The sequence below is a fragment of the Diuraphis noxia genome, unplaced genomic scaffold, assembly GCF_037042655.1.
Source record: "Diuraphis noxia isolate RWA-SAM2 unplaced genomic scaffold, SU_Dnox_SAM2 contig0004, whole genome shotgun sequence".
Taxonomy (NCBI): Eukaryota; Metazoa; Arthropoda; class Insecta; order Hemiptera; family Aphididae; genus Diuraphis; species Diuraphis noxia.
Genome location: NW_028301714.1, coordinates 13,555,654 through 13,578,044, shown reverse-complemented (window position 1 = coordinate 13,578,044; position 22,391 = coordinate 13,555,654). Strand labels below are relative to the sequence as shown.

At 28.5% G+C, this 22,391-nt stretch overlaps 1 protein-coding gene across 3 annotated transcripts in view; it reads left to right on the top strand.

Annotated features, from left to right (window-relative positions):
- The window catches only part of LOC107173642 (trehalose transporter 1-like protein), an 84,746-nt gene that overhangs the window by 10,225 nt on the left and 52,130 nt on the right, over positions 1–22,391 (top strand). Inside the window, exon 1 of one of the 3 annotated variants that reach the window (XM_015524253.2) lies at positions 16,691–16,714. The exons of 1 other annotated variant lie outside the window; for it this stretch is intronic. The gene's annotated coding sequence lies outside the window, so the exon portion shown is untranslated. Of the gene's footprint in view, positions 1–16,690; positions 16,715–19,815; positions 20,269–22,391 lie in introns of those variants that run through there. One more of the 3 variants, XM_015524251.2, reaches the window with a different exon arrangement.

The window sequence follows — 22,391 nt, the reverse complement described above, 5'->3', positions numbered from 1 at the left end:
AAGACGTATGTATACACTGTGAATGCAACGCCATTTTATTTAAGCGCTTTTACTTATCAGCTGCAGGGTCCAAAATGCTTTACATTTTTGGCGTCGAGTAGTTCAGACCTATATATTATTTACTATACTGTATGCAGCCGTCGTAAATTTACATTATTGAACTCTTAGGAGTCAAAAAATAAGACTTATTAAATCGGAGCGATGCATCTCGCACAACGAACGTAAAATCGTTTCGTGGAATTCCTCTGCAATTTTTTTTTTTTTTTAGTTACGATCACGCTCCTGCATTTTCTCGTGTGTATCAAATTTTGTTTATCGTTTAATCATGAGTGTCGGGAATCTGATTATATAACACGTTAGATTATTATATCTGCATCACATAGGTAGAAACCACGAGAATTTAAATATTGCATGTATAATTATATATACTATATACTTATTATATTATGTAGTGGCGCATTTTTGGGTAACATATTCTTACGACCGTCGCACCGCATGGTATGTGATGTGTATAGTAAATTGTCTACGACATATTATTATAAATTATTAGGTACTATAATAACATTATCAACATTGAAATCTGTTTTGTCAATTCCTTCAAAAAAAAAAAAATAAAAAAAAAATATACGTGTAATATTTATATGGCCAAAATTACAAATTTTGTGTTATAATCCTATGTATTATTATCGCAATATATATATATATATATATAAATATTCAGTATCAATTACATGGCAAAAATCAAAGATAGGATCGAAAATCAGAAAAATATCACAATAATATATAATTAAAAAAAACTTTATTTTAATTAATTTGGCACATTTGAGGAGGGAGAACATATAGTCACCGGGTCCACTCCGATGTGCTTTTCTGGTTAAACTTTATACTTTATAACGACAGTGTATTCTGAATAGCCTTCAGCCATATTACTTGTTATTCTATATAGATGTATATAGGTACAGCGACATAGCGTAGAATTTGGGTACCGGAGATTTTCACATTTATAGCATTTATCACACTCTTAAACAATAAAGCAATGGCCATCAATTATCGTTTATTAAATATAGACAAAAAATAGAATGTTATTAAAATTAATCGGTCCTCAGCAACATTTAATTGCTACGACCGTCCACGTTTTTTTTAGTAACTTGGGTTTGACACATCTATCGACGCTATAAAGTCTAATATTTACTGGTCACAACAAACGATGACATAAAAATAAATCGTTGTTCCGACAAATAATTGAAAACATTGTTGGCGTGTATGTACGTAATGTGAAATCGTATCAGAGTTTATATTTAGGTACATAAATATTTAAAATACTAAAATAACGTCATAAAATCAATATTATCTATTTCGCTAATACACGAAAATCATAAATAGGTATACTTAAGCTATTTATCTACAATATTACAATATATTATATGCATTAGCAATGTTCTATAACAGTGATTTGATCGGTCATAAAATACCTCTCAAGTGTACAAGACACCACAAAATATATTGCATTATTAAACATGCCGCGTGTGAGCTGATAATATAATAATTTGTTCTGATGTAATTTGATTATGTTTGTCTCTATTAATATGGGGACTGTATGATGTAAACACGGCTATTAAAGCTTACAAAACATCCAAGAAAATGACAATTCCATGTTAATAGAATATTAGATATTGGGTACTTCGAATCAAATTAAATAATCAGCCGCTTAATGGACAACTTGGTTACGTACGTGTATTAATATTATACACTATTAATTAATTATTGAAAAGTTATAACTATAAATTCTTTTGAATTTTAAACACATATTTTAATTTTTAACATTAATAAATGATACATATTATTATGTACACCTGTTACACGCGTATACACAATATAGCCTGTTGTGTCGTTTTCTGGCAGTTATCCCGCGTTGTTAAATACAATTAAAAATCATTGTAAGACAAATACCTCCATTTACTCTAAAATTCTCAGGCTCAAAATTTAAGATTTGTGACATAAAAAGTATTTTGTTGATGAATTTGTTCCTTTAAATGTAAACATTTAAATTAATTTGTAGTGTAGCTGTACATGCAGGTATAATAATGGTAATAAGTTGTGTACTTGTTAGGTTAGGTTAGGTATACCAAGAAAAATTTACTCTCTGCGTATAATATATTTTATTGATATTCAGTGAAAGTTTCCAACACAAATTGATGCCAATTATTAACAGATAGAAATTTGTATTTCTAAATCAAACTCATTTAAATACGCAATATTAATATTAATGATCAAAGGTAACATAGTTGATTTTTTTTTGCTTTCTCAAAATGAAGAAAAATCCCAGTTTCGAAATAGTCGACCTCCGTATCATATTTTTCAGTCCACAACCTCAGCGTTTATGCCAAAATGGTTTATGTGACGTTTTAACATTTATATATATGTTGCCAAAAACCTTGAGCCACAATATTATATAAAATAACTTTTAGACGATTGTCACCGTGAAAATTGATAGCTAAATTCATTATTTATATACAATATTACGTATATCATAATTTATCATGTACTATTGATGGGGACTAAACCTGATTACAATAGGTGTGTTGGGCATCATTTAAACGGGGATGTTTATTTTATATTTTTCAATGGACGAAGTAACCCAATAATGAACATAAAACTAGTATGCAAAGAAGGAACATTTTAATAATATATGACACATCAATAAATTACTTTTTGCAAACAATGAGTATTATTATTTAGAAAAATAAAACATTGAATTTTAAATATTATGCTTATATTATCATCAACACATCTATAAAATATAATTTAATTTGATTCCTCATGAATTGACTTTTTAGTGAGAAATACAAAACTGGTAGGTACATTATAATCATTAAAAAAAAAATTATAAACAGAAAAGTTCACGTAAAACGTTTTCGTAAAACAAAAATTTGTAACTGCTTGGGAGTATATTTTAAACTATTGAATACTTACATCAAACAATTTATTATCAATCAATACGTTTAAAACCTTTTTTGAAATCTTATACTGATGTAACTATAATAAATAATAAAATGACTGTCACTTTTTACATATCTACAAATAAATTTACTTACAGCATTTACAATAAAATAATGCGTGATCAATGTAAAACAATTATATCATAGGCATAAAAACATTTTCTAAATAAACTCGTTTTATTGGTTAAAAATAGCAATGCAAGAAAGTTTTTTTTCTTAACTTGATTTTAATTATTCTCTCTTTTGACATTGTCTTGAAAGTTGAAGTAACCAATATTAAACATATTTAGAACATCTTATATTACATATTTTGTACAATCCTTCAATGCAATATTATATACGTTATATATATATATATTACTCTTACACACTACTAATTCAAATTCTTTCATTTAATGTAATTTTATTAAAACATTAAGATGATCGATAATCATGTTTGAGTTAAATGTTTTTTAGAAACTACAGGAACTAATAATAATTTAAGGGTAGGTTCTAATATTTTAATATCAGTTAGATACAAAAACTGAAAATCGTATGTAAAACTGTTTACGTGTGGATGGTGGACCAGCTACAGATATAAATATATAATGACATGTAGGTATAGAAATGCATAGTATTTAACAATATATTTTATTTCGTTAATCATACAATTTTTAGTGAAAATTATATTATATATAATATGTTATTATAATAAATTGCAATTTACTAAATCGTCAACCAATTTTATTATTCAACAAAAAAATATCAGACATATTTTAAATTTCAGTAGTAAAACGTCTAACTATAAAAACAGAATGATAATAATTTATCTGAGACGCTTACGCTATAATATTTTGCAGTTATTAGTGTAATCGGAAAAGATGAGACATTTGAATGTGTCGTTAGAAATAATTTACATTTTTATTGATCTACATGTAATCTCCTTGGGGTGATGGAAGAAGGTCAGATTTGCAACCGATACTTCTTTCAAGTCGCTAAAACCAATAAAACAGGAACCAAATGCGTGTTGAGTTTGTAATTGTTGTTTGCTTGGAGAATGGCCAGATCTGGCGATGTTGAGGACACTTTGAAAACGCCAGAAGGTCATTAACCGAAAAAACATAGTCATATACATAGGTTAGAGCGATAGGTATATAAAGGTAAAACAAGAGAGATAATAAAATTAATCCAATAATAACCTTCTTAATAACGTTAATAGTTCGCACTACAGCCGAAGGATTATTTATTACATAGGTACGCGCACGCGTTCGTTTAGTAATAAAATTAAAAACTACAATGATGATTATAATAACACCTACTTTTTTTAAATTCTTATCGCGTCGATGATGTTCTAATACATCGTTTTCGTGATTTAGTCGACCTGGGACATATTATAATATTATTATTATCCCCGTGCCAATATGATACCTAAACGAATGGGTCTCTCCTACAAACACGACGACGACCGCCGAGACGAAAAATGTACTATAAAGCAACATCCACGACTGTTGCAGGCAGATCGAGTCCGACGTCATTAGCTTTTACAACCGAGTTGATCTATTGATATATTTTGTATACGTCATAATTCGTAACATTATCTCGTATAATACGATGATCGACCATCGAAAACAATAAAATGGCAATGGGTAGATAATCATAAAATAATAGGTATTTTGTCTTCACAATAAAATAGATAACAATCTTCGGCTTGTATGAAAAGATTTTTTAAAACATGAACTGAATTTTTTTTTATTACATCGACATAGTTATTCAATTACGTCTTCACACTTGTATACATACATATTATAATATATAGTTATGTGGTTGAGTATAAATATTAATAAGGTAGGTATACGGCGATCCTTGTTTAGTATTATTTTTGCCGGATTATGATATATTTATTATGCTTCATTATATGTACATATAGGTACTGACGTAAGGGCCGCGTAGACAAGTAAATTAAACAAATGTTATTGTTTTTAAACATCATCGTCGTCCGTCGCGTTCGGAAAAATTACCATAACACGATTTTGCAACTTTAATATACGCAGCCATATTAATATAATAAAAAATAAAAACAATCAATTAAATATAAGTAGGCACCTATGTGTATGTAATAATGATTATTATTATTTCCACTTGGAGTTCGTAAATCGTTTGTATCGAATAGTTTTTCATTAACATTAATATTATTATTATTACCGTATATACTATATACTGTGACGGGAGAGCAATAATTATAAAAATATTATATATAAATCAAATACGTAATTGCTGCAATGTATGCGTCATGTTATTTTATATGCGCTATATAGCTAGGTGATAGGTAGTTATTTACGCGGTCTTTGCGAACAAAACTGATTGGGAAAAGTTTCAAATCAATATTCGTCGTAGATAATCATAAAAACATCTGATATGAAGCCATCATGGGGCTATTGAGCAACATAACCGCCGCACACATTGAGCATCGTATTGAGCTCCAGCCATGTCGATGGCAATATAGCAGCGGTGGCAATAAATTCGGTTTGCATGTCGTCGTTGAAGTTACGAGACCTTGTGTGACGATTAAAGTCGTTATATGCACTTATTGTGACGGGTAAACATACAGCATAAATCAAGAAAATATTTCCCAAACAATATCATCATACCTAAATAATATAGTGTCCATATATGTCACTGCACCAATAGTATTATGCTATTATTTATTATTATTTTAGGTATCTGCCTTTGCATAATTTAATAATAATTCAATGGTAATAAAGTTATGTTATGCGTCGTATACGTTATCCGATGGATCAAAGTGAAATGTTTGTTTTTGAGTGAATTTCCGTGATGGAATAGAGGCAGATGTAGTATCGTCTCACCAAAGTTTTTCCCCCGAGGAAAAGCTGCATAATATATGCGAAAACTGTTAAAAACAATTATTCTACTTGAACAAGAAAACAAGACGATATTATATTTCTATCTAGTTAAACGAAACAGTTATAGGTACCACTGCTTTACATACTCGTTAAATAATTTTCATCAATTTATTGATTATTTCACGTGACGAACTGTAGCAGATTAATCGCATATTATGTTATATCTCCCATTTATAATTCTAAAAATTGAAAACAAAAACAAGATATTTTTGTTATTTATAGTTAAAAAAAAAAAAAAAACATTGGTACATAAAAATATTACGTTAATATATTTCACACGTGTTTATTAATTTAAAATGAGGAAAACATCGGCGAAATAAGAACGTAATGATTACTAAAATACGTAATAACTTGTTTCAAAATTCAAATATTCTGAACAGAAAAATTCAAAACTGGGGTAGAGTCAACATTTTTATATATAAATTTGATTAGGTATATAGATAGATATTTACTCCAAAATTGATTATAAATATGTTTTACGCGTAGAAAAATATATCAATCTACATTAGTAGAACAATTGATAAATTTGATATTATTACGTTTCACGTGTGTAAGACAATAAGCTAATGAGTGCGGGTGTTGCGTCCTCTTATAAAAGTGAAAGTTATCCTTCTGTTTATAAAGTTATCCTACTGGTATGACGTAAAAATCAGACATAAATTTAAAAAAATTATAACCATTCTTTCAATCGATTCCAATGCATTGTTCCGACTTGACAAAATTGAAATATAAAAATAAAATTGATGAAATAAAGTATTTAAATAATTTATTTGATTATATGCTTATTTATTTGATTTTTCTGTCCGGTATATTGTATACTTCTAGTGGACTCGTCTACATTATCATTACTAAAACCAATTAAGATTCAAAATACCTAAATCATTAGTGTTTTCTATAAAGATAAAAACGTTCCTATTACATTCCTATTAGCGTATGCATATTGACTGGAAATTTGATCGAGTAAAATATTTTAACGTTAAAACATCAAAACTACCTTCAGTACCTAATTTTGACACGGTACTCTTCTATTTAATAGAAATCAGAAATTTTTAAAACATCTGTTCAAATAAATATGCCTATAACATGGTTTGACCATTTACGGATAAAATAATAATTGTTTATATTTATTACTGAGCATAATATCTTTGATCCACACTTCGAATCTTGTCTATAGATGAACACTTTTTTAGAAATAATAATAATAATAACAAATATCTAACCTAGTAAATCGTTTATTATTGTACCTATTCATAATTAACATTTAATATGATTTTTTTTTTTTGGTTTATTAACGATCGATCCTATTCTAATGGGTTAATGGACGTTTTATGTGATTTTGGTAATCGATTTTCAATGTGATAATACACTTTTATAATGCATCAGTTGTATTTACAGTGTCGTGTAGTGAACATTCGTTTTAATAATAAATTGTCTCCATGATCCCAGGTAAGAAACGTTACCAATTTTTATTTAAACCAAATATTTAAGCCCTAGACTTTCACTTTACAGTTAATGTCTCTTGATTGTCTCAATCAGTGATACAAATCCATGATATTTGGTACACGAATAACATAGGTATAATACTTATATTGTATTATTCATACATAATAATAATTATTAATACATATAAGTGAGTACACGATATGGTAGTTAAATTTACTTCAGAAAACTATGGTTTTAACTATTTTAAGCATTATTATCATGTGCACAAATGACAATATCTGTGTAGCGTTATAAAACAATTCAGAAAATACTTTTGTTTTGCGAAATAGCCGAGATATTGTTTAACCATCAGTTGAGATGACATGAGCTTAAATAATATGTACAAGACAAAAGGTATTTTAAATTTAAATACTGCCGTTTATTGTTGTATTATAATAATAATGGTACAGTACCTAATACTTTCGGTTTGTTTTAATAGCCAACATACAATAAGCAAATAATACACATACGCATTGTATAGTATTCACCCTATAATCATTATTGCAATAATATATTCCGCGTGACGTGCAAATTTTATTGACTGTCATTTTTTTTTTCAACAAATAAATGAAAATATTGAGAAGACACTTTAAATCTAAAATAGGTGCGAAGAAATTATATATGTACTTAGTTCAAATTTCAAAACAGGTTTATGCGTTTTTTTGGATTTTCAGTCCACGTGGAACGAGGAAGCTGCAATACAATTGAAACGGTATATTCATTTTTATATTTTCTCCGTCAATAAAATAATTCTAAAATCGTACTTTGGAGTTAGAGTGGTTGTTATACAATAATAATGAACAACACGAATAAATAACATTAATTAACATACCTACTATACGTTTTGACTACAATTTATATCTATGTTAGAGACTGTTTATATAGATGGCAATCGTGTTCATACGTTTTACTTAATTTGTTCACTTTCACGACAAAAATTTGTTCACACAATATATTATCGGCTAATATTTTATTGCGAGCCTCGAATGTTGGCTCCTCCTGGTTATTCGACAGTAACAATAATTATAACTGAAAGGCCCGGTGAGCTGATTATGGTGATTTTTTTAGTATAGTAATTTTGTAAAACATTTTTATGAGAAATTTTGAAGAACATTGGAATAAGAATGATTTAAAAAAAAAATTGTATATATATTAATAATTGTTTATTGAACTGAACTCTAAAATTGTCGAGTATTCCTATCGAATGCAAAACTTTATCAGCAACTACCTACATTGACTATATTATGATAACTGCACACTCGTCGCAATGGACTATTTTAAACAGTTACTCTTCCAAAGTCACTTTTATCATACATTGTTGACCTATTTAACAATGCGTTCGATTTCCGATTAAATAACTTGTGGCTACAGCTTCTAAAAGGTGACCAGTATTCATAAAATAATACGCGTTTAACTACCTATACTCACTTAATTTAAGTGTGCATTTATGGCCTGTTGTTGACAATTAATAGTGTATAACCAATTAAACGAAAGTATAGTATCCATTCTTATTGGAAATAGATTATTTTTAATAAATAGTTATGTGTTATCGTTAAAGTGTCATCGATAACATAATATGTCAAAAATAATTTTAAAAAATCTATTTAATAAATATAATATAATTATTTATTACCATATTTATTTTAAATGTTTACGTTAACAACTTTTTTTTATTATTACAAATTAATAGGTACCTATATTTATTGTTGTCTTTATTTTTGTTTTTAATTCATCGATGACTGATCGTATATCAGTATAGAATTACCTTGTTTTCCACATTAACGATTAATTTACCCATAACATTATTAGTTAACTATTTATATACTTTATATTATATAAAACTGTGAAATAAAGAACACTATGTGTATATCGAATGTCGATGATTGTAAAACAATCAACTATATCTATACACAATACGCATGTATATAATACTTGTAATTTATATTATTAACGATGTATTAATGTTATTGATTTAATTACTATTAATTCACGCGTCAATATATAGATACATTTCAATCAATTTTATTTCTAATTAATTATTATTAATTAAACACACTAGTTTGTTTTAGTAATTAAAATATAGACATATAGTTGTAACTCTCTACCTGCATGGGTTTTAAAAGATTCCTAATTTAATTTTTCAAAAGTGATTTTTTGTGCCTTTAAATTTGAAAGTGACCTTTCATATATCTACAACAAATACTCATGGTATTCGATAAGATGTTGGTTTTTCATTCCCAATAAAAATATTGAATAAGTTTTTTTTTAATATCATAAATTATATTTTAAATTCGAATAGTTCTCGGTTTTTGAACAATGAATTTAATAATCATGTTATGGATATTATTCTCAAATAGTATATTTAGTATATTTTAGTATTTTACTGATCGTTCCCGTAGGATAGCTGCAATTCTTACAATACGATAATGTAGTGATTGTAGTGTGACTATATTGTGAGTATATCAAACTATTATATTATTATTTATTTATACGTGATTTCGATTGAAAATAGTATATAACATAATGTTGACGAGTATTTACAATGTTTAACTTATACGTAATTATCGTTCTGTGATTGATAACAATTGACGATTATTGTGAATGTATACCGTACATTTTCGACAAGTTCTCACTTGTTCACCTGCTCACTGTTGTAGGCCACCATGGCGCCGTTAAATCACCGGGCTTGACGCACCTATACTTCGCACGAATTTCGCAAGTTTCGTTCATAGTTTATAATATACCTACAGAGGGATTCAACTAGATGCACACCCCCATTTTTTCATTTGATAATAATTTATACGTTATTTTAACTCTATTTTTTGGACATTTTAAAGTATACCTACTTATGAAGGACCATATTATTTGATATTTTCAGATTTTTTTATTTAGATTGTTAATGCAATCTAATGAGTGTCGTGTGATTAAATGATAACAAAATTTTGTACCTCAAGTTTTTAAAGAATTTATATTTTTGAAAATTGTGGTGTTTACACAAATCAAAATACTTTCTGAGTTCTTCAAGTGCATGATTAATAGAAATAGCCCATATTATTAAAATAAAAGTATATGATAGTTGATATTTAGAAAATATGTGAGCAGGGCCTGATTAACCAGTAGGCTAAATAGGCTACTGTCTAGGGCGCCAAATCGGTCAACGTTAAATGTGGGGCGCAACAAAATAATTTTGAGGTAAAAATCAACCCTAGCCTACTGGCGACCAACTCTTTAATCAGGCCCTGTATGTGAGGGTTATGATAATTTAAAAATTATGGTAATTAATTTTAATTAATAACAGTTTTTAAGGCTTTACTTTTTAAAAATTATCTGAACTCAAAGTATGACAAGTATGTGTGAACCTAAGCTTGTAAGCATTTGTGATATATTATTAGGTATTAATATAAATCATTACCTAGGTATTAAGGATTATTGTTTTTCACACATAAAGTTTAATAACTCAGAAAATAGTCGTTTGAATTTCGATTTAGATGCGTCAAAAAAAAATATCTAATTAACAGATTAAAAAAAAATCGTCTCAGGTTTACTCCTGAAATAGTAACAAATCAAAATATTTGAAAATATGGTTTCTAAGAATGGTAAAAATAAAAAAACAGAATTTGAGTAAATTCACTGTTAAAGAATAAAAATGGGGTTGACATACTACGAATCACCCTGTATATATTATTATGTATATTCGAGTATTGTTGGAATTTTTGAAAAATGTCACGATAAACGATTCACTGTTAAGGGTGCTCGAGAAGCGTTTCGCATCAAATTATAAATACAAAACAATGTACCTGTGTTGTAGTACCTGTACAATTGCGGCATACACGGTGGTATTGTTTACTTAGATGAAACCACTTGCGCCGCCTAATCGCAAAACACTCGAATTTATTAATTTTCGAGTGATCCGACTACGGCACAGAGGACGTTCCCAAGGTATCACGTTGCCGGTGGTTTATTCGATCGGTGTATTTAGTCTATAATTATTGTAATTTATTGTTATACGATATTTTTTACTTTTAATAGCGGCTTCGATGTTATGACATCGGGAACGCATATTATCCACATAATATAATATTATATAATATTAAAATTATAATGTTGAATACGATACAAATTCGGGCTTATCAAACGTTTATCGACTACTAACGGCGTCGCGGATCGTCACGTGCGCACGGGTAAAGACGTAATATTATTATGCGTGATGTCTAACCGCATTTGTGCATGTTCTTATACAATAATAATATATTAATTTAGTAATAATATACCGTAAGCAGTGTGTTCGCTCAATACCGCTCCATGTCAAAAAGAAATTTGAAAATAAAAATATAACCATAATTTTTGATAATGGTAGGTAACTACGAAAGATATTAATCAATGGTGTAATCCATAATAACCAATGGGATGATATGCCAGCGTTTTAAACCTCTAATAACCGGTGTTCAATATACAGATGATATTATTTCCATCGCTTGCAATAAGTGGGTAATAACACTGTATTATACACTGTCAGCGTTCGCCCATCATCGAGATAACATACAAGTACAAATATCATATATTTCTGCCGTCCGTTATTAGGAGGTTCTACTAATGGAAATTCCACTGAATTAACCTTTATATGTGCAGTTTGTGAAAAACAGTATAACAATATACTCCGAGCCTGTTGCGACATTATATTTAATTATTTGTAGATGCTCATTAACCAAGGTTGGGCGAGTTTATTAAAATAATTCACAGTGGTTAAAATTAAAAGTTAGCAAGGAAAATATTTAACTCGAAAATTTAACTTAGTTAAAATAAAGTTATATATTTATATAAATATTTCGATTTATACAAACATTGAAACATCAGATTATTATGATATATATTATTGGCAAATAAATGACCAGAATCGAAAAATAGTATTATCTGTTAGTTACGTGTGATACGAAAAGAAAATCTTAACTGCACAATAACGATATTTAATTATACAAAGTAAAGTATAACAACAATAACAGTTTTAACTGAATTAGTTAACAAGTTAAAAACAAAAATAATTAACTAGTTAGATTAAAAAGTTTTAGAAAAATTGACTTAAAGTTAAAAGCTAACTTAACTTGAAGTATTTGACAATTTAATGCTTACCTTTACCACCATGGCAATATAATAATATTATTATAATGATAGTAATAATAATAATAATAATAATTACTATTGAATTACCGTCGTCTCATAGTATAATTACCTATAAGTATATGATATATAGCGAAAGGGTCGGCTGATCCCCGGGCGAGCGGCTACCGCTGTGCACATGACGGTGACACGTCGTCGAAATGTCTGTCATTTGGCGAGCGAATGACGTCCGCGACGACCGACTTACTTCACACCGCGGCGACGATATATATCGTATATCATTGTACACCGAGATCAGCGAGATCGTATACGATATTTGGACAAACAGATGTTTTTACTATTATTATTATTATAATAGTTTTATATTATATTTTGTGTATATATCATTTTATTATTATTGTTTAGAGTGTCGCGTACTTGCTCAGGCGAAAACTTTATCGTCGGCCGTTGCGCGCGATCTCATTTCAGATAACACTGTTGCGAAAATATTATTATTGTGCATTATTAGTTATTATCACTATTATATGGGTACATGATCATTGTCGCGTCCTGCGGCTTGTCGTCGTCGATCCGCCGGAGACGGCGCAGGTTCGATCGTTTATTATTGTAATATCATACTACGTATTATTGTTATTAATTATTATATACGTTACCACAACTATTGCGTTGAAATAGAAACTATAGTCGATATACTATATAGACTAGTCGAGGTTTAATATATTATTTATACTACATTACTACCTACCTATAGTATATTCTTGGTGGAACAACCGACGGGCGTTGGTAACACTTGCATGGTAACGCCGAAAAGAAATAACATTTAAGACCACGGTGTATTTTTTTAAAAATGGGTATTAAAAACTTTAGATTCTCGATAACTCAAAATCTTTTAAGAAACTTTGCACATTAAATTCCCAATATTTTCCACCCGCTAACAAAAATGTCCTTGTGGAAGTAGATTATTTCCAATAAAACCTATTCTACAGATAGCTCAAAAAGAATAAAAATATTTTTTTAATGTTGTCATGTCCAAAAAATGCTTACAGTATTATATTCATTTCGTGAAAAATGTAGACTCTATGATTTTTTTGTATTACAAGATTAAATAAACATCGAGATTGTGTAAATACCTATTCTCGTTTTTGGTAATCTTTTTGTTGCTTTCCCAACTTCAAAGAAGAAGGTTCGCTAAAGTTATTTTTTTTTTTTTTTAAGCGGGGCTTAAAAAGTTAAAACTATATACAATTGACTATCAGGAAAACAGGAAACTTTCTCAAAGTTGAGGATCTGAACATTTTTTTTTTTATAAATAGAATTTAAAAAAAATAAAAATAAAAATTAGTACAAAATAATATTCATAATATACCAAACTAATCAAGTAATAACATTCAGTATAAAATAATACAAAATTAAAATACTTAAAAGCCTAATTATTTTATGGCTCAACTTAATATTGTAATGGATTTATTACTCTACTATACTAACTCAGATGTTTTGGAATTTTTAACTAAACGTAAAGACTTTTTCAAATCTTGAAATTTGTTTGTATTACTTAAGGGTTTACTGTTACTGTTATCAATATGAACTTCTTATTTTAAGTAAGAACCTCTCCCCCTTTTTTCTCTTAATTATTTAATGAATATTTGTTTTTGTTTTTTATATAACTTACCTTATTCAAAATCAAAATGAGTTGTCTTTTCTGTTATTCAAACGTTTATAATTTATACTAAAATTATTTTATTTTTTAAAAATGATTTTACAAAAACATAAAGTATATGTATTATTGTGATAGATCTATTGTATGGACTATTTTTATAAACCATTAAAATTGAATGATTAATATATATTTATTACTAAAATGTTCAACTCACCGTAATCAACTTAATCTTTCAAACACAAGAATATTGGCCTATTATCATTAGTATATACATGGTTTAATAACTCAAAAACGACAAAAACTAATCGCTGGGATTTTGATTTTGATACCTCAACATTTTCAATAAAACTATTTCAGTTAAGTAATTATTTACATGTACACAAGGAACTTAGCTGTTTGAAAAATATATGTGTTTGGACCCCCACGAGGCTTTAAAAAAAAAACTCAAAAGTTTGAAAATACGTTCTTTAAGTAGTCTTAAAAATTTCAAAAAACAAATTTCGAACAACTGCATTACCGAAGACGAAAATAGGGATTAGCCATTTTGTATTGTATACTATAAATAATTCAAGTTTAGAACGAACGGTGATTATTGCAAGCCGTGTTATGTATCTATCGCACAAATCGGCTTCTTTTGTATCCGGAACTTTAAGCATCAATCTCATAATTATCGAATAGTTTCCGGTTTATTTTTATGACAATTCTTTGTAGAAATGTTCGTGTAGTATGACTGTATGAGTATCATTCTAATAATGATAAATTCACCGTAATAATGATTGTATTTTATTGCAAGTTATTATTAGTTATTACACGTCATTATCATCAGTATTATCACGCAGGCAAACATAAAGTAGCTAATTGCAAAATTATGCGACAAATAAAAATAACACTCTTTGATAGGTATTTGTAAGAATAGCCTTCCGACTTAAATGTATTTTATTAAAACAAAAACTAGGTTAAGGATTCCTTTAAATCCACTTCTTCCGGCGACAAGTTTATTTTATTTCGCGAACGTAACGCTCGAGTCTATAAACGGCGGTTAACGTATAGAACTAAAAATCCTTATATTATATTTTATCATATATATAATATACTCATTATTATATTCCTAAAATGATATTAAATGTATATCTTAGTTAAAGTAAGCAATTATTGTTGTGAAAATTGTTCCACGTATTTATTTGTTCTTAAAAAGTTTGACTTTTAAACAAAATTGTTTTGTTGATTCCCAAAAAATGATAATTTTTGCTTATAGCCGAATAGGTATTTAAGAAACAAATACATTTTAGAGCATGTCTACTCACTCACCATTCAAGAAGTTTTAAATAGATCATTAATATAAATATAATATATAATATTAATATAAATATCGAGACAAAATTAAAATTAAAAATCTTAAATGTATTTAAATATTTTATTTAAGATAACTGTTTACAAGCGGTGTGGTTTACTTATTGGTTGTTTTCTGCAGATTACAAGATTATAAATATAAATACATAAAATAAAAAAATTTTACTTGTAAAAAAGATAATAAAAATACACTCATAGTTAATAAATCAAATTTGTATACCAAACAAAAGACAATCCTTACGTGTTATTTTGTGATTTTTATTACTTATTTGAAATCATTAATACAACAAAAGTTATCAGTATGTAAGGCATGGACATAACGGGTTTTAAAACAATTAGGTACAAGTTTTTTGTATTAATTTTATCACAAGAATGTTGCAACATAGTAAAAATGTTTGATGTATCGTGTATAGGTACATTTGGTTTCTTAACACTATGAAATTATAGTTTAAGTGGTTTAATTTTCACGCGAAATGGTTAGTGCAAACAATTTTTGGATGTTAATACTCGCATATAATTAATATTTAGGGGATGGATCTTCAGCGAATTGTTTTTAATAATTAAAATATATTTCTCCAAGGACCTTGAAAAAGTCGTCGAATTTATCAACCTGTATAATAAGTGATATCGGAAAATTGTTAAACTTGTAAGTTAATTTTTAGTAATTTTTAATAATTTCAAGTGTATTTTTTTAAATAATTTAACTCGTCCAGATAAATGCGATTGTAAGTAAATCTGTTACGCAGTCGATTTTCAATTGTTATTCAATATATTAATATTTTTTATTATACATACACAACGGTTACAGTTACTTTTACACACGTTGAAGATTACGCAATAACGTAAATTGTATTTATATTTTTAGAACGGTATTGACGAAAAACAATTTTTTTTTTTGCTGAAATTATGGTTTAAGAGCAATAGCCAATAATAGTTATTTATTGTAGGTATTGTAAATTATGAAGGTTTAAACAAACCGCCTATCCGTCAGTGGTTATTAAAAATAAACCAGTATTTATATTACTACAAAAATCTACTCGAAATGAACCTAATCTTGGTTTATGTATAAATTTAAAAAAGTAGTGTCGAGAGTCAAGTGTAATCTTAAGCTTAATTCAACACGCGACCAAGTGAGTATACCTAGTTGAATATGGATACCAGTTGGTTGCTGTTCTCGTTCGTTTCTGTCTGCTTATTTTATTGAATAAAAGGTAAGTTAGTGCTTGCATTATTGAAATTCGTTTGTTTATTTTCATTTTCTGAATTTTCTTACTAATTATTATGAAAAAATGTATAATTTAATACGATATTAAAAACACCAACTATAGTTTAGAGGAGATTAATTACCATGAAGTTAATAGGATAAATTATTATAAACATTTGAAATTATTTTTTAATATAACGCCACGTCGTATAATATTATTATTCACTTATTTCATTGTAATTATTTATTATTTGAACAGTCACGTCGTAAATAATTGTATCTATGGCTTATAATATAGTTATTAATATAATAACTTACTATACTTTCGATCACGCAATATCTCTGTTAGCTTAAGTTATTTTTTATTAATCTATTAGAATAGGTAATATTATATACAGCGCATTTTGAAATGTTTAGGAACTATAACGGGTACCTGGAATAAGTTCTAGGCCCTAAAATTGCGTGCAGTAATTTTGGAATTTGATTTCATACAAACAGTAACTGTATGTCAGAACTTATTTGTGATTTTCTTGAAATCTATTAAATTAAAAAAAATAATAATCTAAAATAACTATTTTACAGTCAATAGAGGATGGGTTATGTGAACATTTTTCACATAGCTTTTTTTACTGAGCTAAAAAAGAGTTTTCCCGCTATAACAAAAAAGAATGTATTACAGTTGGCTTTAAGACTGTTATATTCTTCGTTCTCTTCGGAAATTCGAAAATTATCAATAAGTTGGTATTATAGGACATATTTTTGTTATTAAATATAAAATAAGTATAACTATTATGGAATTTAAACATTTTTTAATATAGAAACACTAGCGTACACCGAGTAGCATACGAGTTACACGTAATTCTTATCATCTATCACTTATCACGGCGTGCATTAGTATCTCCTCACGCACTCCTGATATTAATAATTCTTAAATAGTTGAACTATTAAATCTAATAAACAGTTTGTCCAAATTAAGAATGTAACACATAATAATATAAACAGTTAAAAAAAAAAATCATGTGTGTCTATAGCACAATATACTGGATCTAAATGATCCAAGAAATTATTCAATACTAACGCAAAAACACGCAATTTTAACATAATATTTATCATAACCTTCGAAGCACTGCCCTTCAACACAAACACACACACGATTTGTGTATATATGCACTAGGTACATATATGCTACACACGTACATTTAGGTATATTCAATAGACCAAACGAAAATTAATCTTATAATTTTTTTTTCCGGTAAATAAATTTAAGCAATTATATTTTAAATGTTAGTTATATTCGTTGTACAATGTTTAACGTATATACATATATTATAATGATAGTATATTGTTTGTATAATATATCATCTTGACATAAAATATGTGTTTTTTTTTTGTTGACAAAACGTGTGAATATATCATTCAAGGAGAGATATGGCTTTTTAACCAACATTGATTTTGAAAAGTACCTATACAGTTTGAATGATGTTTGGTCAATTTTTGTTTGAGTATTTTTTAAGTTTAATTTAAGTACATTTTGAAAATTTTTTCTAGATAGTTAAAAGTTTAGATCGTCACCCCCTTCCCAATTATAGAGTGTATTGTTAACAAGGACTACAGACGTGATTTAAAGACTTATTTAAATGTATTATTCTTCATAGATTTAGAACGATAGAAATTATATCAAACATTGTACAGCTTATAACACAACTATTACGAATAATACAATAATGAGTTATTAAAATGCGTCTTAAAAAGTGCAAACATTCGGTGCGTCTCGGATGATCATTTTAATGATCAAGGTACTTACGTATTGTAAACAATTATATTATTAAAATAATATTATATCTATTGTGATATTGTCGTTCAATCGTATTCAGTGTTGGTTTGTCAATAATATTAGATTATTGCACTCTACAACTATACACTGCCTAATTTTGTAGCTCTAATATTCGTTTAGTTAATATTATTATAAATCGTAATTTTCAAAAAACAATTCTGCACTTGGCTCGTGATTAAATCCACACATTTTCCAAGTGTTTAATCAAATAAAAATAATTATTATCATTACATAATAATCAATATGACATATATATTTACTAAATCATAAGCTGTCACGTCCAGCTATGACCGTATTAAAGTAATATTAGATGCTGTAAATGCTCTTTATGTTCAGTCGCTATGCCCGTTATGCACTGTACTAAAAGTGTATAATATGTATAACGCTTTATTGCAGCACACATTTTACGTGATCACAAGCTTTCCTGCAACAGGTACTAAAAAAAAGGTTCAAATCGATTTCGAAAAATTTCAAATCAAACACAATATTGGACGAGTTTTTTTTAGCGAGGTTAATAATGTGGCAAAAATTATTCAAAGTGTCATTCGAAAAAAGGATTCTGAATATACAATTGCCGCCTATAGATACGATTGATGTGTATATATCCATTTATTTACACCTTCATATTAAGCTTATTAGTTTCAAAAACTTATTTTAAATAATATAAATTAATAAACATATTTATTTTATTTTTAAATTCTATGTGTAGAAGCAGCTAGGTACGATCATTGCCCCCTCCCTTCCCTATGGTCCCAGGGCCCCACCACAGCTCATAGCTGCTCAAAGCTGCTCACAAGGACGTGCCTGACACCATGGAAACGTGCGGTTCAGGTTTTTATTATTATCCCATTTTACTAGGTATAAACGCTATTAAAAAAAGACAAAAAAATTTCATAAAAAATTTAGCGCGTTATCACACACCACAAACATACACACGCACACGCACGCGGTTCACACGATGTCGACAGCCTTATCGCGTGTGCGTTTAAGCGACTACGACGTCTTTATTACAATAATAATAATATAATGTAGGCACATATCGACGACGACAATGATGATTATTATTATTATTATTATCACACTCTAACGCGACTTTATCATTATTATTATTGTTGTAATTGTCAATAATAATTGTAATCGTGTCGTGTATTATATGCGCGCCACACTGACGGATTTTTTTTTAAAAATTTTTTTTATCGCAAACCGTTTCCATCACCGCCGCCGCTTCGTGCCACAGACTCGCGTATCACTGTACGGGTCGGCTGGGCTGCGAAATCCGTTCGGCGCTGCAGCAGGCGTAAGTCCTCGCCGGTCGTAAACCGTATACTACATTATAATATTATCATAAATTATATTTCAGACGTGCGTTTTCGAAACTGCAGAATTCGATTCGAAACTAAATCATTATATTATAGTCCGTCGCCGTTTCGCCGCCGTCCGCGCCCGGGAGATAGTGTATATATTGTTATTATAATATTATATTATTGTTATAATAATAATATATAAACGCTCTCGTGGCTTGACCGAAGACCGTGGTGTGAACAAAAAAACTTAGGCGGACGGCGGCCGACCTCTTGTGCAACATCGCTATAGATTACGCAGTGACATCCATCCCGACTTCGTCTGCTTCCGTTTCCGATTTATATCGATTGCCGCTGTTTCGTAGTTCTCGTATTGCCGCTGCTTCAGGAGGTGTTGACTCCGCTGGTCGTCTTCTTCGTTTTCAGGTAGAGTTTACGTCAGAAAAATAACACCCGCATCCATCCTTCCCCTCCACCCATAACAAAGGCTTTTTATACGTTTTCTATTTATGTGTAACGACTATTAGATTATCGTATTCGATGCATGGCAAACGTCCTCAAGAATTCTAGTAATAAACGCCAAAGGGTAGTTATTCATTTTAAATATTTCGGTGCATCAGGCGACAGTGCTTAGGTTTTGATTTCTAGTGGCTTTCTACTGACTCCCATAAAATAGATGACCGATGTGATCTATGCCGACGTGCAGACATCGTGCCATATCGAGTACAGTTTTCGAATAGCGATACCCTACGGTAATGATTTATATTTTAAAAACAAAAATATTAGAACACTCGCGAGTACATGATTTCCACAATTCATACTAACGAAATATGCCTAAAATCAATAAAAAAATTCAATGATAATAATAATACCTCGGTGTACTCGTAATTACTACAATATTGTAGTTCGATTCTTCGAAAACCTTTAGGTTTAGGTTAATGGTCGTCGATTTGTTTCAGTTGTATGATACAGAAATTGAGCATGTAAAATGTACCTACTTCAATATAATATCACGTTTACGTATTGTTTCGCTTTATTTAATATTAAATTACATACCTATTATTAACAACCTATGATTAAAATATAGTTTTAACCAACAAAAGTAATTAAATATAAATTTTATTATAATGTCGTTTTACACATTAACATAAAGTTCTTAAGCATTATTTTTTCCCTTAGTTTTAGTCAAATTCCAAAAAAATTAGAAACTTACATAATTTAACTTAAATATCCTTTAGAGTCGCCACTTTAACTGTACTAAAACGCTAAACTTTTTTAAATCTAAAATCTTCAATAATTATTATACTTTCATATATAGGCACGTACATTATTCAATATTGTTATATTATTATAATATTAAATATAATGATAGCCACATAACGTTATTTTTAGTGAAATGATGGCAAAGTAATGTAACTGTATTAAAATATTACGGTGTATCATACGATGGACTAAAATTATGTTTTTAATAGACCTCATTATAATTTCGATGCTATTGAAATGCTACACACGTTATACTATGTAGATAAGTGACAAAATCGCATTATCGTATCATTCAGAAGTCATTATCTTTATTCAAATATTATAGAAGTTATACTACTTTATATTTGTAATAATCGTAACTAATACTTTGCATAACGTAAGGTTAACAATATAATTATTAAATTGATTTTAAAATTATTTTTTTATTTTTATCACATTTTCAATTGCTTGTTTATTTATACAAAAATGCTACTCAAACATAACAATGAATACATGCATAAAATACGTATTATAATCAAAGAGTATTATTCCAAAAAAGTAATTATTTTGAATTCGTTATTGAAGACTAAAATTATTTATTTATTTTCGACTTTTTATTCACTGTACCTAAAATAACGTTTATTTCTTGATGTATGATTATGTTTATCATGGGCAAATGTGATAAATACTTTGAGTTAATTATTTCGTATTTGATTGTATACACAATAGCGAATGCGTGGTGATTTTTACATACATCATAGTATAATCCTTTTAAAATTATTAATGCCCTGCACATTGATGTCACAATGCTGTGACACTGCGGCTGCAGCTGCGCTGTGCTTGAAATGTCTTAAATATCTGGTACAAGCAATAGCGCAGTGCTAAAATATTAATTATTGTTTAATCGTTAATAATTAAATGCAAGAAAGCCTTGATAAAAGTATTGTATTTAACAATCGCGTACCACTTATAATTATTAACGTTAATCTTAATAAATTATAGTTAACATCATACACACAATTGTTGATTCAATAATAATATATTATATCGTTAATGGAAGACAAACGTTGATATTATACCTAACAGTAAGTTGTACCTATATAGTCAATGCCTATTCCGAGGGAAAATAATCCTAAAACATTGATATCATATATTTTTCTGCAGCATGATGAATGATGATAATATAATTATTTATCATGAGCTAGAGTGTTGTGTAACAATTATCACTAAACATTTCAAGAAAACCATAAAACTTATTAGAGTTAAATTTTTCTATAAAATATCTGCACTACGGTTTAATCACGTTG